Consider the following 14774-nt stretch of genomic DNA (forward strand, 5'->3'; position numbering starts at 1 on the left):
GCAATTAGTAAACAACATGATAATAAGTGTACGCTAGCGCCGTGAGTACATCTGGTGGACGGTTTGATAAACACATGGTGCTACAGTGGAAATATTGTTACTTGGTGTCCATTCAGTACAGTAGGTAACATTTCTCTAATGTATTGTGGAAGTATTGATACTTTGTGTCCATCTAGTACACCGTGTATTTCTAGAGTAAGTTAAGCGTATATTTTAAAAAAGAATTGAATTATTTATACTATGAGTATATACAAGTAGGTATCATAAACTCAACGTGTCTCTCAATTGATTTTTAATACACATAAAGGTAATTTTCTATGACGAAGCAGCCAGTTTTCTTAACAGTACATTTTCCTATTCACTGTATCGAAAAAACTGATAACGAATTCCAAGTGTGCTAACCAACTAATATGAATTAGAATCCTTAACAACGCTAAATTATAATTACTTTAGAGGGAAGGGAAGTTTTAAGTGGTTTTAATTTAGAGGTAATTGTACATGTTACTTATTATAATTTTAATTACGGTGCGGCAATTGTTTGGAATGTGAAATTTACAAAAAAGACAAATTGTAAAAAGGCTTTTAAAAGTATTTTTATTAACATTGTAGAGAGAGTATTTTTTTTCTAATTAATGGTAATTACTGACGTTTTGATATAAGTTGGATTTAATGTAAACCATATTATTCTCTATCAGTCGCGAATTTTACTTTCTTATAGGATCTCTAACATGTAATACAAGTCTCAGACTAACTATAAAACTATTAAAGTTCAAACAGTACTTAAAATTTGATATATTTTTATTTTGAGAAATTATTAAGGCCTATGATTGTAGACTAATTCTGTGGGAATAATTAAAGTATTTGAGATTAATTTGCCGTAGTAGTTTCTACACCTGAAATGATAATTTGAAATAAAAATCACTTAATTTAAAATACAACAAATAGGCATATTACTTAATACATGATTTTATTCTCATTATTGGGTGGACTAGCACAAGTAATATTGGTTATTTTGTAATTATTGTACCATCAAAACATTGTGGTTAACTTAGTGATTTAGTCGTACGGTAGTTAATTAAATAACTGCTTTGATAACATTGTATACACAATTTAACTACAATAAATAACTACACACTTTTATAACTCAATTATACATTGTCTAGATTGATTAACTATAACTCCTAAGTAGCACTTTAATTACTCAGATTTAACTACTGCATTCGAAAATTAATTTGTTAGATTTTAATAGGTGTTAAATTGAAAAGTTTTCACCTGATATAAAATGAGTATCAAATTAAATTCTCGTTGAGCGATGAGGAAAAACTAGACCCGTTTACGACTGACAAATTGAAAAGTAAAATATATTACTATCGCAACACGTTGACAATTACTTTTCCGCCACCGAAGTAGGGTAATAAAATGGCGGCTGAGACGCCGACCAATCAGAAACCGCCTTATATAGAAGTCGTCGTGCCTCGTTAAGAAATAATCCCGGTCTTTAAAAGGTGAATTTCCTGATATATAGAAACTGGTTCGTCCTACAATAGGAGATCTTATCTGCCGACATTTTAATTACAGTTTGGAAAGTCTAGTGAGAACTTTAACAATGAGTGCAGGGATACATATAACATGTGGTGTCTTAGAGAGCAGTGCTTTTTCCATGGGGACAGAAGTTCAAATCCATCTAATCACCAATTGCTGATAATAATGTGGGACTTGATGGGGAACCCATCTGAAGCCGTAGACCCACCTGAGGGACTTACAGAAAATAAAATACCCCCACCACAGCAAATCTGCAGAATATGCAAATTTCGATTCGCCTGATTGGATTTGTTTCTAAAATACTCGCTTGACTTTTCAGATTTGCTCCATAATAAATAACATTACAATTTATGAGTACCTAGGTTTGCTGCTACAGGGGAAGAAAAAATGCTCCAGACTCCTCAACTGAGCCAATCAAAAAGGTCATGCATTAATTGCACCTAAGGGTTCCTTAATTGCGCCAAGCCCTCAAAGGGTCCCAAAAAAGTTCCTTAGTTGCGGCATGCCCAAGCTATGTATGGGTGAGTTGCCGGCATAAGGTATGTCCTTGTTTACGTGTCATCGTAACCTAACCTAGCCTACTCAATTATACCGTCAAAGAGGGCCGCAACTTGGCCCTAATGAACTATCGGGTGGTTCCCAACGTGGCTCCATGAAGTAGTTTGCGCAATTCAGGAATACCTGACTCAGGTCAATTGGCGCAATTAATGCCCGCCCATCAAAAAGCATTCTCAAATCGTCTGCTTCACCTGTTCCCTTACCTGCAAGTTATTCTGGGTAATGTGGATTACTTTATTCAATCCCTCGCATGTCTCAAAGCAGAGGTTTGTTGACAATCACAGCTGTTGGCTGGTCCAGAATCCAACAGTTCCAACTGGCTCAGTTCCATCGTTCCGTCGTCCAAGAGTGTCACTGCCTCCGCAGTACGACGACGACGACGATATCTATGCAGCAGTGTCTATCCAACCAACCACTTACCATTGAATCAAAATGATCGGTATAAGTTGTTGAACAAAGCGTGGTGAAGTTGTGTGTATTGCAACTGTAATTTATTGTCATATTGCTACGTTAAGGGCAAGATTAAGTCATTAAATTACTCTTACAACCCTAATTTTTTGCATCTTACAATTTATTCCATTGAAACATTGCATTCCGGTGTTTAATTGAGACGCCATCAGAGTTGCTGAAAGATTAAGTTTTCTTTCGTGTGAATAAAATTTAATGGGTTTAAAACAAAAACAACAGGTTTAAGACTATATAATCTTTTGTGTTCAAATCACAGCCAAGTCTAGCAATATTTCATTTAATTTAATTATTTTGTCAATGTTAAAGTCGTTGTGACGGAATTAACTTCAATAACACTCACAACGTATGGCTAATTCACCAGATATTCTCTTACAGAAACAATTTCTACAGCTGGTCCATATTAATGGGATCTACTTCAGTTATAGTCAATGATATCATAAGTACAAAACTTAAATATTAATAGTAAGCACTATTTTATATAACACTATCTTTTACTTCTACAACCAGAACCACTGATAAGTCACAACAGGTTAGTCGTGAAAATTGTCGCAATGAATTTCTCTTCAGTTAATTTGGTTGATTTTAAAACTAATCCATACAATGCATAAACTATGGATTACAACATTATCACAGTTTTTTATGTCATCCATGAATACAAAATCGAACTTTTAACAATAGTATCAGTCACACAAAATAGAAATAGTACATTAGCCAAAATATGTAATATGTGTAATATGTATAGTATATAAAATGTATAAAATATGTATAATGTATATTAGCCAAAATAAACAGTAGGCTACAGTACTGAAACTAAATCAACCGTTAACAATTCAGTACTGTTTATTTAGACCAATACTGTATAATAATACATTTCTAAATACCCAGAGATGACATTCTGTATATGAGTCTAAGTTGTATATGGGGATTTAACATTAGGGGAATACTTTCAAAAGGTTAACTAACGTCAAATCTACCAGTGTTAAACATCAAGTAAATGTGTACAGGAATAGACAGGGCGGGGCCATGCATCTACTCTACTGTCTGTTTCGCGTGTAGTTGTCAAACTGTCAGGTCAAATGACTATGTAAAACTACTGTAAGATATAGGAGAAGTTAATTAAGAAGAAAAACATATATTCCTAATTTTCTAATATACGTAAAAAATCAAATTAGCCTAATCAAGAATGTGTGCACAAGTGTATATCATTTACCAGGTTGTATTTATTTGGAATTAAAATCTACACAAGAAACTGTGTTGCTACGCAACAAACCCTTATTCAAAGGTCACTGTGCCACTGGTCTGTCGCCAGGTGACAAGTCAGCTGATCTATCAGCTGTCTTTTCCCGCCAATTGTCCCATTATCACACGTGCTCTGCAACAATAAACTGCAGCAACTGTCACAACCAGTTGACACTCAATGTGCTTCTTAGGAGAAAAGTTGCAACAGCAATTATTGTTGACAGTTTAAGAAATGTTGGGGAATTGCTTCCAACAATTGATCATAAAAATAATATTTTATTGATAGGAATCAGAAAAATTATTTAGGCTATTCAAACAGAGAATTTACCCAAATTTTCTTTTTCACGCAAAGAAGGCGTTCCATGTTTAATGTAGGTGAATCGGATGATAAAATTCCAGATATCAAAGCATGAATTGGTCATAAGGAATAAACATCGGATGATTATACCTAGATCGAACACATGACCAAGCTGTTAACCTTTAAGAAAGAAAATATTGAATTTGTTTGGATTATACCATGAATATGTATGATAAATCTTATACACTAAAAAACTTTGCAAAATTTATGACAGCTAGCCTGGCCATACTACTGGACCGCATTACACGGGGTTGGTACCAAATGAAAGATATTTTCCTGTAGATGTGCAGAATCCTTTTATAGATTAAAATAGGCTCAAAATAAGCACAAAAAATGGATTTAAAATTTTAAAAAATTAACATGGGTTGCGATGGTGGTGATGAAATAACAACAACATACAAACAGAAATTTCTAAACAAATGGAATACATTTCAAGCACATGTTTTATTTACACCGTGGGGTGAAAATAGAGAAGTTTGCGCAATACACACTTTTGGTCGAGTTTCCGACCACGGGACTAACTCTCGTTCTCTACTAAAAAATTATACAGTAGTCTATTAACCAGTAGTTTTAATCTTGGAACTTAAAGTCCACATAAATCAACTTAAACTCAAATTACCTTAGGTCACAATAGTAAGCTATATAAGTCGCTTATCTTAACAATGTCAATTAGAAACCATTCATTAACGTTTACAAGCCATAAACCCGACTCAACAATGAGGCATGATTACAAGCAAAACACTGAGTCATATGGCTTGTATTGTTGTATAAGTAGTGAGCTAAGAGTTGGTCGTGTAGTCCTATTCCGCCCGAGTTTTATTTCGCCCGTAGCCTAATGAATGCCGGGCAAATGCGGACACGGAATATTGGGGACACATCATTAAAGAGGGCAAAAGCGGACACTAGAGATTACTGCTACCTGACAAGGGGTTGACAGGTCTCTGCAAATATTTCAAGGGCGGAACATTGCGGACACATGTATCTACGACGGGGAAAAAGGTGCGAGGGAGGGAGGCCACGGGTATTTGGCAGTTTAAATCTTTATCTTTCTATTTAAATCTAGACTATCCCTATACTATCATACGCGTTACGTTTGTGCTTACAATGTAAAAATGCGCCAAGGATTTCAAAAACTGGAACTAATAGCCTTCAACAAATGTTGTTATTTATTATGAATATTTCGTGGAGTTTACTGTCAATAATTAAATTTTCATTAGAGATCACTTGCCAGATTGACAATGTTTGTTAATTAAATAAAGAATAAAGACGGGGAATGGCTAAGAGAAATTGGTTTTTCTTACTTTATTAGTCCGGCCAAGCTGGTTCGCGATCTCCTTTGAAAAACGTAGATTTTTACACGTTTGTTTCAAATGTTGCCAACATCGTATTTTTCTTACTTGAGTGCTAATGGACGCATGTACAAATATCTCTATATTGCACATTCATATTTGAACGGATAGTTTTTGGCCTTTGGGGAGCTTAAAACAAAAAATAAAATCTGTTTTGGTTTCGGGCCTAGGTCTTGCTATGAGACCTATGTTTAGCGAATTTCCATTTGTGCTATTGGATGCCTATCCTGTTGTGCCGCATCACGGCAATAGATTATTCCCTTTAAAAACAATTTGCTTTAACAGATTATAGGAATAATAACCGATATGCGTATCCCTTATAAAGAGCACAAGGCCTACCCTTTTGCGTAGTTGTAGCTTCCATACCGAAGGATGCGTACACTGTGACGGTAAGAAGCAAACTGACATCTAATAGTTACCTCCCAACCCAGGCAAACTCGCCCTGTGTATTGTACGTTTGCAAAATTCCAAACAGAAAAATACCAGTAACAACCCAATTTGACAATCGCGCCCCAAGAATTGTTCGTTTGCAAAATTCCAAACAGAAAACTACCAGTGAACTTAATCAATTTACTTAAACCAAATTTTAATAATAACGTATTGATAATATTGTTCAGAAGTGCATTTGATATGTTTCGTTTTAGTTTTACATGTATAATAGGTTTACAAATGTAAACTAATTTCTCTACCATTTTTAATGTTTATTTACATCGACCCCCAATATGTTTGACATTATAAATATCTCTTAAGTTTAATGTATTCTTTAAATAAAAAGACCTATTGTTTGTATTTCAACTACTTATTGAAAGCTGGAATATAAGTTGAACATCATTCTGTTATCGAGTTCTATATGATATTAATAGTTAGAACAAGTGGATAGAGTGTGGTCCATTATCATTTTGTCAATTATTCATTACAAATTATTGTCAATTGATTGTCAAGGCGATAGACATGTCGTACAGTTTTGACAGGCCTACAGGAATGGTATATTACACTACTAGCCCGGTAAATGGTGTTTTACCGTGCAAGCACGACAGTTTGCGGATTTTCACAGGATTTTCGTGCGAGAACAGTGAAGCTTACCGGGGGAGTAACGTACGGTACCTGACATCATACAACACAGAAAAATTAGTATATTTTTAACTCACGAAACAATTTGTTTGAATATAACATAAATTATAACATTTTTATATTTCAGAAAATAAAATAGGCCGTTGAATTTTACTGTTTATTCATCAGCTGACTAAGTGCACGGTAAAAAACTTTTACGCCACACTATACTGGTTTTACGAACTTCCCACACAAGGGTTTAGTCCATATAACAGCTGTTTTCTAATAAAGAAAACAAATATCTCTTAGCGATTCCTCGTCTTTATTCTTTATTTAATTAACAAACATTGTCAATCTGGCAAGTGATCTCTAATGAAAATTTAATTATTGACAGTAAACTCCACGAAATATTCATAATAAATAACAACATTTGTTGAAGGCTATTAGTTCCAGTTTTGGAAATCCTTGGCGCATTTTTACATTGTAAGCACAAACGTAACGCGTATGATAGTATAGGGATAGTCTAGCTTTAAATAGAAAGATAAAGATTTAAACTGCCAAATACCCGTGGCCTCCCTCCCTCGCACCTTTTTCCCCGTCGTAGATACATGTGTCCGCAATGTTCCGCCCTTGAAATATTTGCAGAGACCTGTCAACCCCTTGTCAGGTAGCAGTAATCTCTAGTGTCCGCTTTTGCCCTCTTTAATGATGTGTCCCCAATATTCCGTGTCCGCATTTGCCCGGACACCAGCCTAATTAGTCCTAGTTCGCCCATGGTCCCAGATTAACCCTTATAATCATCAGCTCTACCTGCGTCAGGAGTCCTATTCCATCCACGGAGGACCCCACCCACCCCCAACTATGTAAAAGCCCTCCCCTACCCATCACCCGGTTATCCACCTTCGACTACACGGTTATTTAAGCTTAAAATATTTGTTTGACAAATCAAGCAAATTTCCTTTATAGTATTAATGTAAAGTTTAAACACAAAGATATCTGTAAAATATTTATAAAATTTACTGTCCATGTACTGTTAGTTACTGTATGTTTGTCTCCCTATCCAAAATGTGCAAAAAAGCAATTTAATTATTTAAAATACTGCGCTTAACGTCAAACAGAAAAATATGATAACACTGCAATCCAAGACATGGCCAAACAAAGGCCACTAGTTAGCTGCTTCTAGTGTTAAATACCCAACTGCACACCTTTGAGTTTTCTTTATTATACAATGTAAATAATTCTCCTATTGGGTTTGATGATCATTGGAGTGTCATCGAATTGAACTCGATCACCATTTGCCATCTTGTTTGTATATTTATCGTCTGGTAACAGTATATGAGCACAAATATATGTTTTAAGTTTTTTTAGACGTATTTTTTTTCCTTTCCTTACAATGTAATATACTGCAGTAGTTTAGAATAAGAGTTATATAGTTATAGCTAAATAATAACTAATAATAACTAAATAATTGACCTCCATAATCAATTGTGAAGCCCCTAGAATCACCGTAATTAATTATGTGTTTCAAGCATGTATGATACAATATGCTTAAATGATTTAAACAGGAATTAAGCAAAGCTAGTGTCTTAGGCGATGTATATAAGAGAACCTCCCAGAATACATATTCTATGTTCTTTGGATCTCCGTCATCAAAAACTCATGCGATAATTTTATTTTAAATCGTTAGAAGGATTATAAACAAGTATCATACGTCCGCCCAAATAAAAAAACCGATAGCTCAACTCATAATAATAATGTAGATTGTTTTGTGGCAATTTTGCATTGTATATCAATGGTCGAGATACAAGATAATCAATTTAATCCTAAAAATTATATAATCGCTGTAGAAGCTACTCATTGAAAACTACAGGGTATTTTATCATTACAATATTTTAGTAACAAAAACTAAGAAAATATAAACTTGACAGAATATTCTGTGAGTGGCTCATTATGGCATATATATTCAAGTCAGGAATTGGCTACAAATGGCCCATAAACACACTGTGTACCCTAGTAACCTACAGTAATAGTATGAATATTACCATTGTATACATCTATTCAAGTCGTACTCAACAAGAACGGCCCCATAGTGTACCCTTGTTGCACACCACAGTTAGCAAACAGCTGTCATGATCTACCTCTGAAAATGGCGTCAAAAGTAATTTCTGTAGTTACAAAGGTTGCCGAGAATACCCGTAAGCATATCTTGAGGTTTTTCGCTGCAGGCGTGTTTTATAAATAGCGTCACAGCGAAGTCTGAGGACTCTGAGGTTCAGTTTTTGGGTCATCGCCCAGTCAAGGCTAACCACTTCTTCCTACGAGCTCAGCCAGCTTTGGTGTTGCACAGTTACATAGTATGCTTCACGAATGCTTCTGTGTGATAAAATTCGTGAGGAAATTGCAGTGCAAATTTGCAAAAAATAAAATTCTTGATGGTAATTTGATGTTGCAAGTTTAGAAATTATCCTGCACTTAGCTCTTTTGTGTAATAACCTTCGCGTGAAAATTACAGTGTTAAATTTTTGTAATTTTAACTCACAAAGGTACAATACTTTTATTATATTTGATGTTGTAGCTACGTGGTATGCTTCACTGAGAACTTATTGAGATAAAATGTAAAATGCAAATTCACGAAAGCATGTCTGCATAGATATTGTTTATGCATTGTACAATGTGTAGTTCTTCACTTACAATATTTTTATTAATTTGGCATTGATGCACAGCTATAAAATGATAGAATAGCTTACCTACCAGACAAAAAAAAAATTGTTACTTTTCCAAAAAAGCTTCTATCTTAAGATACGTGGGGTATGTATACAGGGTGTCCCGTAACTCTCTGGACACATGTGTATAGCGTCATCGGATAGGTCAAGACACCCATTTCACCATAGGAACGTGGGTCTGTGGTCTGTGGTGCCTAGTTTATCGTATGTCTGTATTTATAATGTGGCGATTTACAAAAAAAAAAAAAATAATAACTCCTAAACGGTTTGAGATTTTGCAAAATTATTATCTTATTAAAACCTATTTTCACCTAAAGTTATACGAAGAAATCATATTCATAAACCGTTTTAAAATGGTGGTCATTTCAAATATTTGATGCAAGATTTCACAAAAACCGTTTACCAAAAAATTGCGAGATACAAAAAAGTACATTGTATGCAGTTTTCAATGATGCCTTATTTGTTAAGAATGAATCAATAATAACAGAGAAAAGTGTTATTTTCGTATTTTTTTTTTAAAAAACAGATAAATACAGACAGACGGTAAATTAGGCACCACAGACCCATGTTCCTATGGTGAAATGTGTTTGTCTTGACCTAAGCAATAACGCTATATACATGTGTCCAGAGAGTTACGGGACACCCTGTATAGGTAGTATAAATAAATATAAAATCGTTTTTTCGTATACTTTATGTATTTACAGTATTTTTTTCATACAATGGTTTCAGCTAGTATATAGATTTAAATCATTATTATTATTAACCTTCAACTCGCAAATGTTGTGATACTCTTTGTAATACATTGTACATTAAACGTTTTTCTTTATAAAAATACTTTGTTTTACATTCATACTGTATAAATTTACAACTAAAAAATTCGTAACAATAGTAAACCAATCGAAGCGATAAAACGAATATAATAGAAGTTCAACTCACCTGCTGAATTCCCAAAGCCTCAAAGGAATAATTTTTCAAAGTCTGACACCGGAGGGTTAGTTTCTAATCGTCCATTCTTTGCTAACATTGTTCAACGAACTTAATGAATCTCTCGTCCATTCAAGAATCGTTTTTAGAAAATATGTCAAGTTCTAATGAAAGCTAAAATTATCAATATTATAAACGAGTCTTCCTTATAATTTTATTAATAGGTATTGCATTCTTCAACTATGAAAGATTGTGAAATTATAAAATACGTGACTTACCATAGCGTATTTTGTACAATGTTCTTTAGCATTTAGATAGTTTCAAAGGTATCTACGACTTCATTGCAAATGCATTATGAAATGCTATAATTATTACATCATTAGAATTCCAATCTACTTGGATAATATTTTTAGTGATAAAATACTTTTGTACGAGTATTGTATTGTGTTCATATAGTGTAATTTTTATACATCTATATGTTTATAGACAAGCATGTTTCTTTGAAACCTTTTTTTCTCAGCTCGTGTGCATTGCAGGGAAAATCTAAGCATACTGTTGGAAAGATATTTTCTGTAGATGTGCAGAATCCCTTTATGAAATAAAATAGGCTCAAAACTAAGCACAAAAATTGATTTTAAATTTAAAAACTAACATGGGTCTTATGGGTTGCAATGCTGGTGACAAAATAACAACAAAGTATTAACAGAATATCTAAACAAATGGAGGAAATTCCAATCATGTTTTATTTACAGCGTGTGGTGAAAGCAGAGAATCCTGTACATTACATATTTTGGTCGAGTTTTCGACCACTGGACGTAAGACAAACCAATAAACTGTTATTTTATTGCAACTAAAACAGTATGTTGACTGGAATATCTTTCCTAGAATTAAAAATAAATTGCTAAATTAGTTAAATATTACCAAAACTAAGCACAGTTTTGCAATATTGCTTTATGAAAGAGAATTCTCTATAAGAAACTTTGTGGGGGTTCTTTTAATTTCTAATATAAATATATTTTAATTTATATTCGTAATCTATGTATTCATAAATTTTACTTAGATGCACACGTATACAACTTATGCTCCGTTAAAGGGTTAGAATTATGTTCAAAGAAATTTTCAAAACAACGCTATACGTATATTTTATTTATATATCTTCTGAACTAATTCAAGGGGGGGGGGGGTTACTGCTCCCAACATTTTAGAAACAATTGAGTATTCGATTGTTAATTATTTTCAACAATGTTTGCAGTAGGAACCTCTGCGTGGGTTGCAGTAAAGGCGACAGAATGGTGTTTCATCACGAACTTGTGGTAACATGTTATAACATGCATCATACATGTATCTATCATATCTTCACAACCATGGTCTACAACCATAGTGGAAGGAAAATACAGGTGTGCTATTCCCGTCATATGCTGACGTCACCCAGATTGCAAACAAAAAATCAGCTGATTGTATTGCCATAAAAATAAGTATTTGTTTTTTGATTTGATTGTTATTGTTTTTTTTTTTTTATGGTAAAATGGTGTTTGCAATCTGAGTGACGTCAGCATATGAGGGGAATAGCACACCTATTCCTTCCACAATGCACCCGAACTAACATGATCTACCCTACACGGCATAAATACTATCAGTTATATAATTGACTTTTGGATTTAAGCAGCTAGTACATTTCATGTAGCCAATTTATATTTTTGAAGAACAACATTAAATGTGTCACCTACAGATTTTTATACGGTATAGAATACTTATGTCTTCATTTAGTTTTTGTCCTTTCAGTTTGATGTTATAGTCTGTATGATGGAACCTGTCTTCTTACCCTTCGTCTACCTGGAGACTAGCCAATGGTCTAAGACCCGGACTAGCCCCAGATAGACAGGAGCCAGGTTCCATATAACAGACTATAGCCTCCGAATCACTTTTGGTTTTACTGTCGGAGTCGGAGTGATTCTTATGTCTGTCTCGACTGTCAAAGGGAGTCTTTTATCAGGTCACGAGGTGTAAATTTTCTTTTATTACGGAAATTGACAAAACTTTAAAAATGCTGTTCTGATGCACCCATGAATAGTGGAATAGTGCACCTGGATCTACTGTCTATTCCATTGTGCCATTCAAATTGTGCAACTTCTATAAATTCAAAACCAAATCTTGTTCGTTATCTGACGTCAAATATTTCTGCATCATTTCCAATCAAGAAAGAACGATGTCTCCACTCTTGTTCATAGTAATAATTGTATTTTCACACAATAAATCCCACATAAAATATTAACACAGTTTATGTATTTATAGTAATTGTATAGATCTTCACTGTATGAATAAAATAAAGATAAAGGGTAAATTTCTGTTATACCAACCACACCAGGTTAGGTTGTAGGTACATTAAAAAAAATTTACTGTACTTTCATTAAAAATGTGTGGTTACCTAACCTAACCTGTTATGGGCGGTAAGCGTAATTTTTATTTCAATATGAGTTGCGGTATATAGGGCGATTCAGTATATTGATTGGCTTGAGAGAAGACCATTACCGCAACGATACGGTGAGCAGCCATCGGCTTCGGTGGCGTAGTGGATAGCGTACCGAACTGATAATCTAAAGGTACCAGGTTCGAATTCCCAGTCATGGCACTAACTTTTTGTCTAAAATTTTTTACCATCAGCAGGTTTGGTTAGTTTGGTTTGGTTATGATAGTTTAATTTTATAATTAAAATATTATAAAAATGAATTAGAGCCATTTTATTATAGTTTTATTTTATAAACATAACTATTTTTTTTCGATTAGTAAACCTTCATTGGATTTTTTCATCATCAGCAAGTTTGGTTGGTTTGGTTAGGTTATGATAGTTTGATTTTATAATTAAAAAGTTATAAAAATGAATTTGAGGCATTTATAATTTTATTTTAAGGACAGATCTATTTTTTAGATTAGTAAACCTTCATTATAGCCAGTCAGAAGCCTCCAAATGACTGCATTATGCCCTATATGCCGGAACTCCAATTGAAAAAAAAATTACGCGGTCGGTAACCTATAATAGAAAAGTAACAAATAAAGTGTCTGAAATTTGTTTCGATAATATTTTAAAGAATTCACACCAGATGTGTAGTCAACATGTTAAATTACCTACAGTTAGTATCTTGTACCATCACAATACAATAATGACAGTATTCACCGTATCTTTTCCTCCTAAAGATATCGCTGACCTAGTGAGGGGGTTGGGGAAAGTGTAAAGGGGTGAAGAGGAGGTCAAAGGGTTGTGGGGGAGGGGAGAATAAGGTTCATTAACTCCCACAGACAAGACACAAGGGCACTTAGCCTGCGGACGGCGAGAACAAACTGTGGACAAAATAATGTTATCATTCGCAACTAGAGTTTTACTACTATTTTCAAAGGTTTGAACTGTTTGGACATTTCTTGGTTCTCCAGGGGATGTATGACGAATATTAGAACATAAACAGATCATAAGCATAAACAAAATAAACGGTATCAGCATTCTGACACAAACTTGTTCCCATAAGTTTGTCAACAACCTTTATCATGTGTAAGCGGTGAGAGTAAATATACGGAAATGGGATTTGTACAGTTTTGTTCCGAATTTGAAGGACTATAACATACTAAATTTTTATCAAACCCGTTCGGGCCATTTTTGGGAAAATCAAATTTTTCCGTTATTTTATGGGGTTTTATGGGAAAATAACATAATTTACAATAACTATTGAACCGTAATTTTTACAGAAATGGTATTTTTACCATTTTGTTCAGAATATAAAGGACTATAACATACTAAATTTGTATCAAAATCGTTCAGGCCATTTTTGGGAAAATACTTTTTTTCCATTATTGTATGGGGTTTTATGGGAAAATCCTCATTAAAAATCAAAATTTCTAAAAAATGAAAAAAACTATCAAAATTGTAAGGACCATATGTTAAATCAAAACAAGATTTTTTCTAAAATCCTATTTTTCGTTATTTTATGGGAAATTAGTTATTTAAACGTATTGAAGGTTGTTTGTAATTTTTTCCCCACTTACCAAAATGAAACACGAAATTGCTTGGTAAACAAGTGTTGAACATGATCAAGTTAATAGATCTAAAAAGTTTTAAAAATCCTCTTGTACTGTCGAATAATAAAAGAAATTCGTAAAACGTTACAGTACTGGTTTCGTTACAATCTACAGGATTGTAAATGACAACACCATTCACAGTGTTGTGAATGGTCGTCAAAACACATACACGGACACAAAAGAAATTTTTATTTTCATTTGGCCGAAGTTATGTTATCGAAGACTTAGATGAAACCAATTAAAGACTCGGTTTATCCTGATGCATTTAATTTGAAAACTGTATTAATTGTTCCAGTTATTATCCATTCGACTTTACACAGAACTGTAGAAGTGTAGAATCAGACGTAAGATAAGATTTACTAGTGTAAAATAAGGAATTAAATAACCAAAGATAAGATAACCGATAGCCAGCCTAGTTTTATAACCGGTAATACCCAAAATCCATACTGATAGGTGAGAGAACTTCCTTCAACAAGTTGGTAAACTTCCTTTACTAGT

This window comes from Macrosteles quadrilineatus, unplaced genomic scaffold (genome assembly GCF_028750875.1).
Source record: "Macrosteles quadrilineatus isolate MER2022 unplaced genomic scaffold, UCM_ALF_1.0 Scaffold_4__1_contigs__length_99947679, whole genome shotgun sequence".
NCBI lineage: Eukaryota > Metazoa > Arthropoda > Insecta > Hemiptera > Cicadellidae > Macrosteles > Macrosteles quadrilineatus.